Raw genomic sequence first — 17,423 nt, 5'->3', positions numbered from 1 at the left:
CATTTCTCGATGAACAATGAACAAAGACTTCAGCACATGTTCCAATTCTATCGGCCTTTATCCATTTAATATTGAAATGTATAAATAAGTTGAGTATCCATTTTATTGATGATGCAAAAGACCTCGAACTGCGACTGCTAGCATGGTTCAGTTACTATTTTTATTTCATGATTTTTACCCTGTATCTATTCCCAAGACTATTTTGATGCACTTATAAATGTATTTCTTTTTTAAAAAACATTTGCACTATTGAAATTTGTTCAATGACCACAGCAGAATGAATGAGACAAAGTTGATCACCAGATAACAAGAGTTAGCTGGTTAAGCAGGAAGCTAGCTATCTAGCTAGCGAGCTATCTAGCTCGCTAGCTAGCCAGCTTCAGATAGGTAGAATGTGATTTCTTATTATTTAAAAGCAACATCAGTTTGATTCTGATACAGAAGCCGTTCGTTACTGTCAACACAAATAATAAATGTTGTAAATCTGGCCTCAAAAAATAAGCAATATATGTCCATTATTACTGTAACTGCTAACTCGTACACAAGAGAAGTCATTTTAAGTTCACAGTTCAAATTAAGTGAGAAAGGCGAGCTATACACAAAACACAACCAGCTGTGGCAGTGCAGAGATGAGTGCTGCATCAGCACTACACACACACACACACACACACACACACAAAGAACCCATTACCCCATTAGCCAAGCAGTCTGAAGTTTCACTCACACTTATGTATTATTACTAAAAATCCGACAAAGGGTTTTGCACGTCTGTCTTTGGGATCCGCGTTTCACCGCAACATCCGTCTGTCAGCACACTGTCTCTGTGATACTCAGAGTCACCAGTATGACTCATTCCAGCGCAATGCCACATGTTCCTGGACTGATTTGATCCAAACCGGCTTCATACATTATTTGTCCAGAGTTTAAAAAAAGAAAAGTGAAGCATGTCAGTTTATTCGCGGTACGCCGCAAGCGTCGCCGTCGCATCACTTGCACATGGCAACGCACTCCACCAACGTGGCGTGGCCACTTACTCCTATTATATCCACATGCCAAAATATCTGAGTCATCCAAATCAGATTATCTCGATATTTTTTTCTTGAGTGACTGAATATAACAAAAAGTGGAATTGGAGAAATATCCCACATGTACTAGAATACAGAATAAAATTCCAACATGAAATTTACTCTGATGTCTACCAACTACATTTTAAGTAACATTTTAAGAAAAAAACAAAAACAAAAGTGTGCTGTAGTACTTGACCTTTTGTGCATTTTGACCAAATAATGTCAGGATCGTTTGTAAAGAAACCGGATTTTTTTTTTTTGTGTGTGTGTGGGGAGGATACACCAAATAAAATCTAAGGCACCCCACAAAAAAAGAAAAAAACAAAACAAAAGTAATTTCAACCAATATTATGAGGATGCCATGTGCTGTAGTTCTGGATCAGGACCTATTATAAAGACATCTGAAAACATGTTTTTAATTGTGTCGGGGGGGGGGGGGGGGGGGGGGGGGGATTACACAACAAATGAAGTTTCCAAAGAGGAAAAAAGAGTTTCAAGCAAGATTATATGAGAATGCCAAATGTGGTGTTTTTGATCTTTTGTGTATTTTGTCAGGACCTATTATATAGTTATTATAACTTTGTTGTTTCGATTTCAGGCAGTATTATAAGTTGGTTTCATGTGCTGTAGTTCCTCATCCTGTGTGTGTGTGTGTGTGGGGGGGGGGGGGGGGGGGGACGCTAAATGATGTTTTGTTCCATAATTCATTCAATCATGAAAGTTCAGCGCATATTAACTTTAACAATAGAATAGGTTAAAAATAATATATATTTTGTATAAATTATACATTGATATATTTATGTATTTATTATTGCTATTATACTTGTCAATGTATTATTATTATGGTTATTATAATTATATATTTATATACTGTATATTGTATACTTCTATTTTATATATAAACATAAAATATCCAAACTTTCAATGGAGTATATAAGTAGACCAGCCTAGCTGGACACGTTTTGTGTTACTGCAGAAGCATGAAGTGAATGATTATTCAAATTAAATGATCAGACAGTATTTAATTGAGTTTTATTGTTAGTGTGAAACACATTCACTGACTTACTGCTGTCCAGTAACACTCACCATGGTGAAAGTATCTTGTAGACTATATTACTAGGAGGGGGTACAATTATTCTTTGCTCGCGCTCTATAAGCAACACATTAATTCCTCTAATCTGCATATGGATCAGAACAATTTGCCTTCACACAGCTCGGGACAGCCGTGCCTATTCAGAACACATTAGACAAAGTGTGACACTGTCACGCTGGCAGATGTTCTCTCCATTCCCAACCTATTTCCTTGTCACGGAACCACCAAAGCGCCCCCTTCATTCGTCGTCCCTCCCCACGACGGCGCGCAAACACACGGCGAAAGACAAAGAGAAACAAGCTGAATTATAATACAGAGTGGGGTCCCAGCGGTATTGTGGGGTGTTTTGAGGGGAGGGATGTTTTTTTTTTTTTTTTTCTGCTTGCAAATATTTCTCACTTTTTGAGGGGAGCACGCTCTGCTCCCACATGTATTGTCTGGCTGTGATCATGTGTCAAGAGTGGTACAAGTGGGATGCGGGGCCGGGTGCCCGGCAGGCTTGTCTGAAGCAGACGGCTTGTTTGCGTGTACTTAACAGCTCCTCACAGCTGTGTTCTCTCCGAATGTAACAGGAGAAGACCTCATCCATCAGAACGTCGCATTCCCCCATACGCCGCCCCCCCCATTCCTGCTTTCTTACTCCTCTTACCCCCCCGCCGCCCGGCTGCCCTCCATTTTTTCGTTCAAGTGCCTCCATTGCGCAAATGTCAGCAAAGAGGCGAGAGGTCGCGTCGGAGGTCAGGCTGCGAATGGCAGCGTTAGGCCGCCTTTTTTGTCTTTTCAAGTGGGTGTGCATTTCTCAAGGAGTTGCTTATGAGCAAGACGTCCAGGCTAGACACATGTTAAAGGGGGGGCTGTGACAGCTCACATGCAGCTGGACGAACATTAACCTGCCAACAAAGGGTCCGTAATCTTACATTCATACACAATATGAACAATTCCAAAGTCTCCCAAAGTTCCATGCTGATTCTTTGAAGTTCTAAACTGTTTACAGTGTAATGATGTGCTATAATATACATAAAAGTATATACAGTCCATTCCAGGATTACAGGAAAATAATATGAATACAAGCAAATAACCAAGTCATGTGCTATCTAGCAGTTGGCGGCTAGCATTAGGCTACTGGTTTGTTTGTATGTCTTGTCATTTTCAGCCATCAGTCTGTCTTTCTATCCAGCAAGTAGCTAATTTGGTGGCTAGTTGGTTTATGACAAAGGGTTTTCCTTCCTTAGTCTATAAATCCATTCATCCAGCAAGTTGCCAAGTGCCCGGCTAGCTTACGGCTAAGTTTAGCAGTCACCTCTGTCTTTCCTTTTTAGATCCATATTTCTATTCATCCTTCCATCTTTAATCAATACGACAGCCAGAAGAGATTATATCATAATACTGTATAGCATCTCTTTTTTGCTAGCTATCCCGCTACCAATCATGTAGCAGAATTGGCAGTTAGCTGGCTAACACTTGCAGCCGAGTTTAGTTTAGTCTGGTCTCTAGTCGTCTATACTTGCCCGATAATTTCCATGGCTAACGATATTCAACTCCAGATGTATTTTTTTTAAAATCTTCTCAATTTGCTGACTTTGGGAGCAATTGGTTTTGGATGTTCCACTATAATATTGAAATATCAGTTCTGCTTATTTGATTCAGGAAGTAGTGAAAATATTGAGCTGGTCCCCGTTTGGGTCCCTTCCTCTTATGTGGAAAGATATTGGAATGTGTCTGTCGGGAAGTTTTGTCCATTCATCCAGACGAATTCTTGTGAGTGATTCAAGCACGCTTGCGTGAATCTTGTGCCTTTTCAAAACTGTTCCCAGACATTTGGAAGACATGTCATAATTGTGTTGGAGGTAGGATTATTTATTTATTTATTTTCACACAGAAAAGTCCCATCCTGCTTTGTGTCAATGCCTTGCTCCCAAGTTACTCGCACGTCATTTCCCTGCCATTAGTCACTAAGCGTACGTCGTAACCTTTATACCACTGATTAACCCCAAGGTCTGCAGAGGAGGTAGAAGGAAAAGTTTCCAAAGACAAGAAATCACTTTCACAGAGAGAACGTCCCCTTTCTCCCACCCGCTACATTTCTCTGGTCCGGCTCAGTGCACAGCCCGTTAATGTTTTACTTTGATTTCTTATACAAGACAATAAATTAAGGGGCATTCATCAAAGTCACTTTGCTGTCGCCTGACAAAAGCCACTTTATGCATAAATTACAATGCAGGGGAAAATACTTTTAGCTGTTTGATGTTGACAAGCAGGATTTACTTATGGCAACAGTGTTACATATAAATATGTTTTGCATTTTAAGTGTCAGGTTGATATGCTTGTACTTGTGACTTACTTGGCAATAAACAGAAAAATGAAATGTGCTACACTACATCACTGCCACCTGTAAATGATATGGATATGAGTGAGTCTGCAAGGAAAACAAAACGTCGTTGGCTTTGTATGGACAGTAATCTAGGGTAAAAAAAAAAAAAAAAAAAAAAATATATATATATATATATATATATATATATATATATATATATATATATATATATATATATATATATATATATATATATATATATATATATATATATATATATATAGGGTGCCCTCCCAAAGCAAGCTGGGATAGGCACCAGCAAGCCTTGCGGCTTCTTTCAATGCCTCTTTCAATGATGTGAAAAATTGTTTAATCAGTGCAAAGCCTTTTGGATAAAAATAATACCTCTTTGATTTAAAGAAATTTGTATATTTGAATTAGCAACTCCAAAAGACAGATCTTGCGACACATTTTATGTCCCTATAAATCATTTGGCAATAAGTTGCCTCATCTTCCAATAAATTAGCTCTTAATTTATAAAAGACAGCTGTACGGTTCCTGTCACTGTATTAATAAGACTATATTGCTTATACCTGCAGAAACCCTGTCAAAATCTCATACCCCCAAAGAGTGCCTATCTAAGCCTTACCTCCCAAGCAGAAACGTTATCCTTATTCAGTTTTTTTTTTTCCCCTGTTGCTATGAAAGCTAAATTGCTACTTGAAATGTTGACTGTGCTCCTAATACAAGTTGGCAATTATTTCATTATGTCCAATATTTCTTGGAGAAATTGTTAAAAAAAAAAGTTCAATAATGGTTTGTTGGACCAAAGATGTGCCACATGTTTAATTTCATCCGAGCTTTTAGCTCGTCTGACCTGCAAAACAAGACTCGTTTACGCTGCAAACTTTTAAGTGTATTTTAAGTGCTCACATAAATCAGACTCACAAAACAGTAGTGAACAGCATCTCACCTGACATCCCCACCTACTCTGAGGTCAGCTTTAAAATGTGTCAATATAGTATACGATGGAATAAAAGTGATATAATGCGACACATAAAGCAAGTGCTCAAACGCAAACAAAACATGAACGTGCACACACACCTGGAGCTGGCACTATACGATACAGCACTCTCAGTATGACACGCTGACAAAAATGTTTTCATGTATCACCATGTCTTCAGGGAGCCGTCTAATTGCGTGAGAATAGAAATAGAGCTGCAAGAGTTTTAAACGTGCTCCCGGAGAGACGCCCCCCAACCCGCAAAAAGTCACCCAAAGACCGACCCCCGCCGTCTCCACTATTCTGATTTGCCTGTTGCAACAAAAAGTGCAGACGCTGAGTAAAAAATGTCACATTGTGAACTCTCCCCCGAGAGCCCTAAGTGAAATCTGAAGGATCTGCGCCTGGGTGTGATGTTCCGTTTATACCTTTAATGCCTGTGACACCCGCTCAGCCAAACAAGTCGAGTGCAGGGGCGCGGTATCTCCAACTTTGGTGACAAGAGGCGCACACGCCGCCATGTGCAGCTTGTCGGCTTTTAACGCCGACACGAGAGAGAGGGTTTTTTTAACAACGCACACACGAGAACGACCACACCCATGACCTCCACATGCCACGCATATGGAGAGCAAGCAAGCGAGCAGCGGAAAAAAGATTTGGGTTTGTAAACACTCCATGGAGGACTGTGTGTGCTCTTCTAACAAGTACACAAGTAGCGAGTTTCAGTGACAATAATTTGACTTGATCTCCAGCAAAGTGGAAGAATAAGGAATGGGAGCCAGCCGTTTTAGGATCTATCCAATATTGTTGACATCCACTTTATGAGCCTTGTACTAGTTTGCTCTCTGTTCTCACTAGTAAGGCAATTAAGTGCACATGTCAAGCCAGCGACTCTTGTGAGGATATGCGCCTATAGAGGATGGATGGATGGATGGATGGATGGATGGATGGATGGATGGATGGATGGATGGATGGATAGATAGATAGATAGATAGATAGATAGATAGATAGATAGATAGATAGATAGATAGATAGATAGATAGATAGAGCAAGGCCTGTCGGCATGCAGTCACTTTGCAGGCCTCCAAAATCTGAGAAAAGAAAACACAAGTGAAGAGAAGGGAAAACATCATTCTGCCATTGCTATAATGCCATATGGGGTTTACCAGTAACTTTCTTTTCCAATCAATACCGTAGTATCTTCCACTACCACAGTGTTTCTCAAATAGATTTTGCAAAGCCTAACATTGGAAAGAAACTCGCCGTGTTGAATATAAGATTTATGTCTATAAATATTGCATAAGTATACATAAAACGGTGTCACTTTTAACTTTAACAAAAGACTCAATGTCCAACAGCTGTTAGCTTCTTTTTACAATATTTCTACAGGTTACAGGTTGGTCTAAAATAAAAAATAAAATGCCTGGGAGAAAAAAAAAGTTTGCCAATTGTTATTTTATTGAAAAAAAATGTAAAAGTCAAACTATGCACATTTTTAATGTAAACCTTGTACGTAAATTAAATAGAATTGATTCATTCTCTTAAGACTTAGTAAAATGTAAATACATGTCCAAAGGTAATGCTTTAACTTTGACAAACCAAACCTTTTGCCTCCATTTCTGCGAGTTCATTTTGGTTGGATTGAAATTCTTGCGGTGCCAGTTGTTAGCAGAGAAGGATGCAGTGGTTGAGAGTCATGAGAAAAAAAAAAGGACGTTGTGGAGGAAAGAATGAGGAAGGGGGATGTGGAAAGATGTACAGGTGAACCTGAGGAGAGGGAAGTGAATGATGATAAGGGAGATTTGGACAACGAAAGTCGATGAGGGAGGCAGACAAGCCACTGATATGCTGAAAAGGATTCCTGAGGAAGGAAAAAAAGGGCAAAAAAAAGAAGACGAGAGCAACTCAGTAAGTTTTCTTAGTTAACATAGAGCATAGCTGCCTACTTCCCGCGTCACACACACTTGCACATACACACTAACACATAAGTTTCAGTGAAGTAACATACTATATATATATATATATATATATATATATATATATATATATATATATATATATATATATATATATATATATGTATATATGTATATGTGTGTGTGTGTGTGTGTGTGTGTGTGTGTGTGTGTGTGTGTGTGCATGTGCTGTGTGTGTGACAGTGAGGAGGGGAAAAAAAAAAGTTTGTGGAGTGGAGTTTGCACCAAAGTTGCCTGTCAGCCCATTAAAGATGTGAAGCTGGCATGCAGCCCTATTGAAACCATATGTGTGTGAAGGAATTCCACTGCTGGTAATCCATTCCAAATACAGGACTGTGGTGTTAGTGTTAATTTAAGCAACATGTTGGGGATGGGCGGCCACGCTTTGATCATGCCGAGATGCTTGGGTACAAATTGAAGTAACCCCCCAGCTCCATTTGGACTGGATCACAACCGTGGATTTGTTGAATTAAACGCTTCGTTGAATGCCGCGTGCACATGAAAAGGAACGTCGCTCACGGGAATCCGATCTCACCTAGCCCTCAGGTTCCCCGCTTTTTTATTACTTTTAAACTCGATCCACACCGGGTTTGCGCCGCTTTAACGAGGCGAGGGCTGCGGCCTGGAGGAGATCAAGTTCCGAGGCCGGGAATCACCTGGACTGTGTAATGCAGAACATATTGAACATCTAGACTGTACATGCACTGTACTGTACATGTGTGACATCCTTTGATAAACTTTAAAGACTTTTTCAAAATATATTTTACCTCTAACCCTTAATTCACAGCTGAGCTTCTCTTTACGCTCACACTCTTTTGTTTTGTCTCCGACTGAAGGTTACAGCGATGATTCTGAACTGGTGGATTGCAGATGTTTTTTTATGAGCTAAAGATAGCTAGTAAATAATTACAGCATGTCATACTTTTATGATCATACCAGCATACAACAATTGGAAGTTATGAACAGTACATAGTGAAATACTTTGCGGAGTGGCGAAGGAATGTATACATACAGTCTAGGTGACCTATTTAGTTCCATTTAGCCTTCTTCATTTCTTGCCATTTTGCCACATTACTCCATCATAGTAAGTCTTATGTAGTTGTACTCCAGTTGTACTTTTAGGTTTTTTTTTTTTTTTTTTTTTTTTTTAATAATTCCAGAAACACCACTGATGACACATGTGGTCTCAACACCCTGCAGTGTCCATATAAGTTCACCTTCACACATATCTGGTTCTATTGATTTTTTTTCTTTTTTATCGGCTCCATTCTTTCTTTGGTAAATTGGAACATGATGTGTCCAGGATTTTTTTCTCACATGTGAAGCCTACACATTGCTGTGATTTGTCACCATTTTTTTTTTTTTTGCATATTCTGAGACAAAGTATGCAACATTTGGCATGCAATTCTGTCAAATGGAATGAAACCACATACTTTCTTGATCCAAATTTTGGCATGTAATTACACAATTTTTTGGACTGGTAAAATTACATTTTATCGATAATCAAATCAGAAAGATGGCCTAAAAATGCCGCTTCACACTAATTACAGGGAAACATGCTGTTTATACTACATGGAATCTGATTCTGAACTCAAATCATAATATACTGTACATGGATGTTTATTGAAAAAATATTATTTATTAAATAAAAGAATTATTCATCAAAAAACATTTAGTTCATGCATATAACAATAAAAAATAAATAAAACATAAAACAATAACAGTGTTTCTATACTCCAGTAGTTTGTATATTGGAAGTGCTAACTACAGTTGGTCATGACCATAAAACATTGCGTTAAAATAAAATTATATTGCTGCCATTGTAGTGGAGCTATGTCGTGAACTTGATGGTAGAATTGCTCCAAGAAAGCCTAAATAAAGCACTTTGTCTGATGTCTGACGGGGTAGAAATCTCAAAACGTAAACGTGATAAACTATCTCACAACCAAATATTCCCAAACATAAAATGTAGTTTATTGCAACAGTAAATAAAAAGAAACTTTAAATGAGCTGCCCAGAATACAATTTTATGATCCACAGTAAAAAGCACTCGCCCAAATGGTTGGGAAATCCTCAGAATTGATTTGTTTGTTCCACAATCATGGTTTCAAAGATGGCCACTAAACGCTGTGCTAATTGAAGGCTATGGCAGCCTTGACACACTCTAGACAAATACACAAAAAACACAATGCAGTTTAAAGAGGCAAAACACAGCACAGAAGCCCAAATTGTGGGAAAAGAATGAAGTGCAGTCTCCCACTTATGGTGCATGTACACAAGTGTCGCCCTTCGGCGCTGCGAGCGCAACGCCGCACCGCAAACGACACACTCGCCGGCTGCCGCTCTCTATATTTTGTCGCCCGACCGCCGAAAGCCTCCCATGCAGGCGACGCGCACTTGCCAAGGCCACAGGCACGATGCATGGCGGCCTCAAACAGACAATTTTATTTGCAGCATCATTCAAAGTGGCCTCTACCACACATGCTGAATTCAATGCAATTGCAGCCTTGGATAAAAAAAGGGCTGCTCGTTCTCGAAAAAAAAAAAAAAAAAAACACGCATGCAGTCATTTAATGTGCTGTGACTGTCATTAAGTTAGATGTTTAGATCCTCACATGTACCAAGACTGTCATGGGAGTTTGCGCCACTTTGTCTGAAAAATCTCAGTTGACTCAAGGTGTGAGGTTGGCTACATTCTGAAATCGTCACTAGTTAAGTGGAAAGACAAACAACAATTCTCTCACATTCACATCTATGGATTATTTAAAAACTTCCATAAATGAGACATATATAACTCAAAGTACTTAAATACTTAAAGTATTTTTAATACAGTCAAATACAGTGCAAATCTGGTGGATATAGAACAGGACAAAAGTTTGGAAACATTTCATTTTTCTTTCTTGTATATATATATATATATATATATATATATATATATATATATATATATATATATATATATATATATATATATAAGATGAATTGAACAATTGTTAGTTCGGGCTGTGCATTATCTTGACTTTTCAATGTTAAAAATGTTATCCCCAACCCCATAAATATAATGAAATTCCAATATTTAAGTCTACTAAGGGTTGCCAAGGCATATCGGGACAGGTAAATTTACTCAGAAACTGAATGTATTAGTATTTTGTTTGTGGATTATTTAAAATGTGTTGGATGTCTATTTCTGGACCTTTTGTAGGAAGCTGTTAAAACGTCCAAAATGCACTCAAGACACCTGAAAAGTTATCCTCAAAAGCAGTTTCACAAATTTGTAAACAGTGTAAATATTGAATTGAAAAAACAATTGAAATATTAAGCAACATTATACTCACGAGTTGCTTGAGTTGGTTGTTTGCCACCTCTCCTTTGTGCATTGAAAATTGTAGAGGTGTAAAGGGGGCTGGTCCAGTACCTGCTCCAGCCAAGTTCCTGAGACTGCACGCAAGGTTTTAAAGGTATAGTGGCTGCAGCTGGGGTTTGTTGTTAAACTAGTGGACCAGCCTTAATGGATTTGTGATGATGTGTCTCTGAATTCTTGCCTAAGACCCCCTGACTGGGAGTGGGCTCAGGACGCTTATCTCTGTGGACATCTCGGGCCAGCTTCAGGGGGTTTGGGGATCTGGTTTCTGCCGCCCTTGGGAGAAATTCAGCAGGACTTGAGTAACTGGGGATTAGTAGGCATGACCCCGGGAGCAGCAAAGCAACATTTGAGACCACTAAAGAGAGAAAAGTCGTTTGACCTTGAGGCATGCACAAGGTGAAAACTAAAAGAGATTATTGGCTTAGTTGAAGTGTAACATGACAATTGATGTATCGGTGCTAAAAGGGGTAAATACCATAAAGGGGGAATTTTACAAAAAAAGCCACGTTTCACCTTAAAACCTAATAGGACCGTCAGAATACAGTTTAAAATCTTTACGATCTTGACGATATTGTTGGATTCAGAAATTTGTGCAAAAAATGTGGTCTGTTGATGTGGCCGCTGTATGGATGGGTCAACTCACTTAATGACCTAAATAAACTATATTTCTCCACTTGATGTTGAAGTACTAAATGAGCTAAAATAAATCAAACTGTGGACTTAACAAGTACCAACCCCTAAGTGCACCCCAGTCAGCGTCATAACCAGTCATTCTCCCGCTAAGTGGCTCATTTACATGCTAGCCCCACCTCCTCACACCTGTCATGACAGCAGTAATCGCACATGGACGCTTGAATCTACTTTACAGCTGTGAAACGAAAGGGGTCATGCTGGGAATGATGTATGCCACATGGCAGTCTGTATATGTGTATTTTTTTTTCCTGCCACCTTCCTCGAAGGTGTTGGGTGCCAGTAAAAGCCATACAGAACCCCTCACGCCGTGACAATTGTAGAAGGCAACTAATCGTAAGTCAATAATCATCAGAAGACTTATTAAAATCCTTGATGAAGTTTGAAAACTTACTTTAGAGGAGAAGACGAGTAAAACAATATTGCAGTTATTTCTATGCATTCCTACAAGTCTAACCATACTTAATATGGGAGTGGGCATTTTGCCACTTGCTGTCACCAAAAAATGACATCAGTGTTTCTCGCGGCTCTTGTAATGACCAGTCATGTTTCAGCATGTTAATGTCACCTGACCAAACACAGACAAAAGGTAAGCTGTGATTGGATATCACCTTAGCCCCGAGCAACTGAGCTCTGTAATGTCATTTTTGGTTGACAGTAGTTGGGAAAATGGCTGCCACCTCAGATGGGTACAAACAGGTGGATTTGGCTTAGTTTTTAATGGGAGCACATTAAACACATTATCTTAAAGATATTTTCTTTTGCCGGATGTCTGCTTTAAAATCAAGTCATCTTTTCGAAGTCCACCACAGAGCCGATAAAACAAAGCTCTGTTTAGCAGTCCACAAACCGCATGTTATTATTTGTTACCTAAGAGGAGCTACGGTGACTCATCCAGGTTACCTGAGCCAGAGGTTGCCCCCTAGCAAAGAAGTCACAGTGACACCCATTAAGACCACTCAAGGTCACAGCAAAGCCAAGCCTTCCTCCCGGCTTGGGCGGAAAGTCTTAAGGCCTAAGCTTTGGCAGACCTATTACAACAACGCTCCCAACAAAGACCGGCGCCTGTCCTCCACCCTTTTCCTTCTTTTGCGCTCCGCTCACTCAAAACTGTGCAACCAGAGAGCTCCTAAAGGACTCGTCACCTTGTCTGGAGGCCGGAGCACCAGAGCGGGGTAAGCCGCAACTTCAATCATCTAGAGGTCAAAGGTCATATGGGTCAAATACCTTGGCTGGGATCCCCAAACCCTTCCCCATGTTACATCGAAAGGCAGTGGTCAGTGTCATGGGCTAGAACCTGAACACAACCAACCTAGGTCCTTTTGAGGAACTGACCAAACGATGACTCTCCTGCCAATACAGACCTCACTTTCCTCATCGTCTTTTAATATTATTTGGCCCGTAATAACTTTTTTTAAACTGTCCATAATATTTTATCTATTGGTACACACTCGCAAAATACTACTTCATAGTAAGTGTGTGTTAACAAGACAATCCAAATGTCAAAAGGGTGTTTCTTTAACAAGGCTGTTTTTATGATCTCTGTTACCATAAAATGAAAAGGTAAAACACGGAGCAATCGCATAATGAAGAACAGATCCGGCTGACACCATCCTCGAGATCCCTAATGAAAGATTACACTACACTTTGAAGACTTTTATGGCCGCCGTAAATCAAGAGAAAAAAAAAGACGTATTATTTGAGGCGCTATTAAGGGTGCTGTGGTCGTGCTACGTGCGAGCCTGTTTACGATTAAGAAGTGGGGCAGGAACTGGCATCGGGGATTTCATTGGAGATTTTATAGGAGAGCCCCTGTGTGCTGTGGAATTCCAACATTTGAGAAAGAGTAGCCCCTGGAAGCGTGTTTGTGCGAACATGTATGTCTTTTGTGCAACAACACGATGACGTGACAATGCTTGAGTGAAAGCAGATCACGGTGAGCCCGTTCGCAAGTCCTCCAATACCTTTCGACATCCTGCCTCCGAGCGCTGGGATTCAGAACAAAAGCGCAGAAACAGGTAAACATGTGCTAACAGCTAGCCTGGCCCTTGTCGACCAGCTTCTGGACTTTTTTTTTGGGGAGGTTTGACAGTTGCTTGTCTTTCACCACTGTTGCTCCCCTCGGATGACTCACCGTTGGATTACCTGACAACAGCCGAGAAATGTCATTTGTTTTGTACTTATACCATATACAGATGGGTTTACCTTAGCAGACAACCCATCCATATAAATGAATGCATTCATTGCGAGCTTAGTTAAAATTGAGTTTCATTTTGACTTTTTAGCTGTCCGTGACAATAAATGGGTCAAAAACTAAAAACAATTGAATTAATTCATTCAATCCACGTCCAACACATTGACTGTCAAAATAATTATTTTGTTTTTGTGAAGGGAATACATTTAATGATACTCAAGATAACACTAAAAAGAAAACTGCTAGCTAGCTAATGTTAGCAAATAGACAGTTGACAAGACTGTTGTCAGGCTATTATTATTTATTTATTTTCAAAGATATGTACTATTGGTCAGGCTACACATTTGGGTGTTTTTTGTTGTTGTTGTTTTTTTTTTAATGATTGAACTACCTTACGTTTTCAAAAGCACTTACTAGCTTTTATCATGCAATTAGGTTTGAATAAACTTGATATTTTGGGAGGAGGGGTTCCTCTAAAGTGATTATATTGGACATACGAGGATTCCACATCATAGATTCCTCTTTCAGGGGGACCTTCTGACAGGAGGCAGGACTGGAAACTGATAATCAGGGTCAGAAAGTTTTACTACAGTCCTCAGGAAGACCTTAAAAAGAGGTGAGTCTTCCCAATGATAAACATGCACTCACGCTGAGGATACAACTTTTTTTTTTGAAGTGTCCTCCAAATGTTAACCCCAGGAAGATTACAGCAGGAGTATAAGTCATATAGCAAGCCGGAGTATTGCAGAAATTCGGCCCTAATATGGCATGAGCAAAGCAACATTTTCTTTTCAAGCCTTTGAAAAGCAGAGGTCAGTCAGTATAGACTAAGGGCATATGCTTTACCCCTGTAAAAATAGTGCCGAGCAAGTGGTTTCAATTTGCTCTAGTGATTAAGTTCACGCCGGCCCCCGGTGCACTGGTAAGGGTCATTTGTGCTCGGCCAAGTTACTGATGAAGGTGGGGAGGACTGACGCTAACCGTGAGCATTGATACTGACATGGCATTAGTGAGGCATAAAAAAGGACTCTGAATAACTGTGCTGTGCTGCAAGTCCAGTCAAGGTAACAAGAAAGCTTATATGCCTTTCATTTCGTCACCTATCTGGCTGTGCCTTTGTTTGAAATTGTCCGAAAGGTTCAATGGCAAAGCAGTCAACCGGAGTGATTGCCTTCTTTTTTTTTCCTCTCGCTTTTGTTGTTTTTTTTTTTTTTTTTTTGGCCTTTTAGCACATAGCTTGCCCAGACAGTGAAATAGACCTTGAACAGACCACGTTTAACACGTTATTCAATGCAAAAGAGAGCAATAAAGACATGTTTTAGTCCTAATGGATGTGCAACAGATTGACAATTTTCACAGTATTAGGCACACCTGCATATGATAATGCAATACAGAGAGGAATATTACATGGTTAAACTTGGTGCTTTATTCCCATTCTGTTCGATCTAGCGCCAGTGTAACATTATTGCGAAGCCAAATAAAGCATTAACCTAAAACATTAATAGACCACTCATCCATCAAGTTTATTAGTCCTTTTAGTTTCAGATTTCATTTCTACTCATGATAAATATGCATGCCAAATGTTATAAGTGAAACTGGAATCATGGGATGGGAGAAAAAACATTTCAGTGCAATATGAAGACATTTTATGGTCACTTAAAACCCCCACCAAGCTCAAATTTGCACCACAATGAAGACATCTGCAAATTTGGTGAGTCATCATATTTGTTGCCAAGCAAATTTAGTTGCAATCAAGATTGTTTTTTTTTCAACCCTTCTGTTATCTTTGTTTGCAACAATGTCTCAGGGTCAATATGACCCTGTGTATCTATTTAATCAAAAGTATAAAACACTTAGTTGTTTGATTGAAAACAATCTCACAAAGAAACAAAGGCAGTACTTATTGTGTATTTGTGTGTTACTTTTGTCTCTGGAATGAATAGTGATAACATTCTGATTTGATCCCGTCGTGTAATTATCCAAATGTTTCAGGGAAAAAAAATGTTTTATGCATAATCCTACAATCTAAAACATTTTGTGATTCCTTTTTCCCCCCTTAGAAACAGCAATAATTTTCTCAGGTTATTTTGATCCAGGGTTATCAAAAATGTTGCAAAATTGTAAATCATGTTTAAAAGTATTCTAGCAAAAATGCATACAAATGCCATTTTAATAGATATTATTCATGAGCCAAGCGGAAGTCTCGTACTGAAAAAAATGTATATATTCAGCGTTAACTTTCAGTCTAACCCACCAACATACCGTACTTCCCCAAATATAATTTTAAAATATTTTCCCCAAAATGAAGGCCAAATATAAATGGTAACTCAAAAATATCGGCCATATTCTTACTTACAATAATTCCTGTAAAGGAACAAGCTACAGAGTTAACGTCAGTTGGCTATTTGCAGCGAGTGCGTAATGCGGCTAGTAGCAGCTCGTGTTAGCTGAGATTTGACCTTATTTTCAATAAAAGAAGCGAGCAGACTGAACCAATATCCAAGTCCATCCTTGTTCACACACGCAAATATCACTAAAAAGGGGAGGATTATGTCAAAGTTTTATTATGTCTCCATCTGATTCATTTAAGAGTGCACCGGTTAGTGAAGACATTTGACTTTTGGCATATACACACAAAATCATAAATTTGTTGGAACACGTATGGTGCACAACTTTAGGTATTTATGGCAACTAAAACTCAAGCCACGTTCCGAAGAAAAGGAAAAACAGTTTCAACCTTACACTAGAGAAGCGTTCAGTATTGCTATTGTTGGTGTGTCCTATTCATGTTAACATAGAAAATACCAGAATTTGACATTAAATTAAGGGTGCATCCTTTAAACTGTTGTGTCCCATAGCTGGGGAGTTGCAGTACTTAACAGGAGAGTTAAGGATCCATGTTATTGCCAAAATGACATTAAAATGGCAAAATGACATTAAAATGGTCCTTTGAAACCCCAAAGGTAGTTTGTCTTTGTTTTCTCTGAAACATCTTGAGATTTTTTTTAATTTTTGTGGTACTTCTCATGATCAACATACCTACTAAATGTAATGTTGCTGAGGGAACAAACTGTGTCACAGTCATTTTGCAAGATGAATGCCTGAGCGCCATTTGGGGGGTTTGCGTTGGTAACAGCAGATGTGAGCTGCGCGCCATTGCATCAATAATAAAAAGGTCTCCCTAATCTTGACTCCCATTGCCAGTCGCAGCAAACCTTATGGTGAACAAAAACACAGAGTCTCAGGTAGCTAAATTATTGATAGCGCGGCAATTTAAAATCTGCCTGCTGCAATTTTTTGCCAATGATTTTCCCCCTCACTCAGGCGCAACTCCTTTTGTTGATTTATTTATTCATGTATTTGTTTTCGCTCTATGTTTGGGTGTTCTGAAGGGTGGCGCGTTGGGGGTTAGGTGCTTGTCTCCCCCTTATCTAACCCGCTTCACCTTTCACATCTTGCTGAATTCAGCACGCTCATTTTCCTCCCTGTGATACGCAGCGTGCCGCCTCTGAGGCAACTGTCGGGTTTAGATCAAAAACTGGGCGGAGCGGGTGTAACATCCAACCAAGACGACTTGTGCGACGGATACGGCGCTCGATTTTTCCTCTGTAGTCAGAACGATGTGTGGGTGATGTCTGGTGCTCGGAAAGATGTTCTGTACAGCGATTTACTACAAATGCGCCCCGGTAATGATTGTGTTTTTTCGCTGCCTTTGTGCACCTCCA

General features: G+C 39.4%; 1 long non-coding RNA gene across 1 annotated transcript in view; it reads left to right on the top strand.

Moving 5' to 3' along the window:
• Window positions 1–14,316, top strand: part of LOC148424452 (uncharacterized) — a 153,295-nt gene extending 138,979 nt beyond the window's left edge. Inside the window, exon 4 of the long non-coding RNA XR_015865460.1 lies at window positions 14,227–14,316. This is a non-coding gene — a long non-coding RNA (uncharacterized LOC148424452). The remainder of the gene's footprint in view (window positions 1–14,226) is intronic.
• The last annotated feature ends 3,107 nt before the right edge of the window (window positions 14,317–17,423 follow it).

This window comes from Hippichthys cyanospilos, chromosome 4, assembly GCF_059441005.1.
Source record: "Hippichthys cyanospilos isolate Australia breed blue-spotted pipefish chromosome 4, RoL_Hcya_1.0, whole genome shotgun sequence".
Taxonomy (NCBI): domain Eukaryota; kingdom Metazoa; phylum Chordata; class Actinopteri; order Syngnathiformes; family Syngnathidae; genus Hippichthys; species Hippichthys cyanospilos.
The sequence above is the reverse complement of the archived record's forward strand: the minus strand, read 5'-3'. Positions and strand labels throughout refer to the sequence as shown.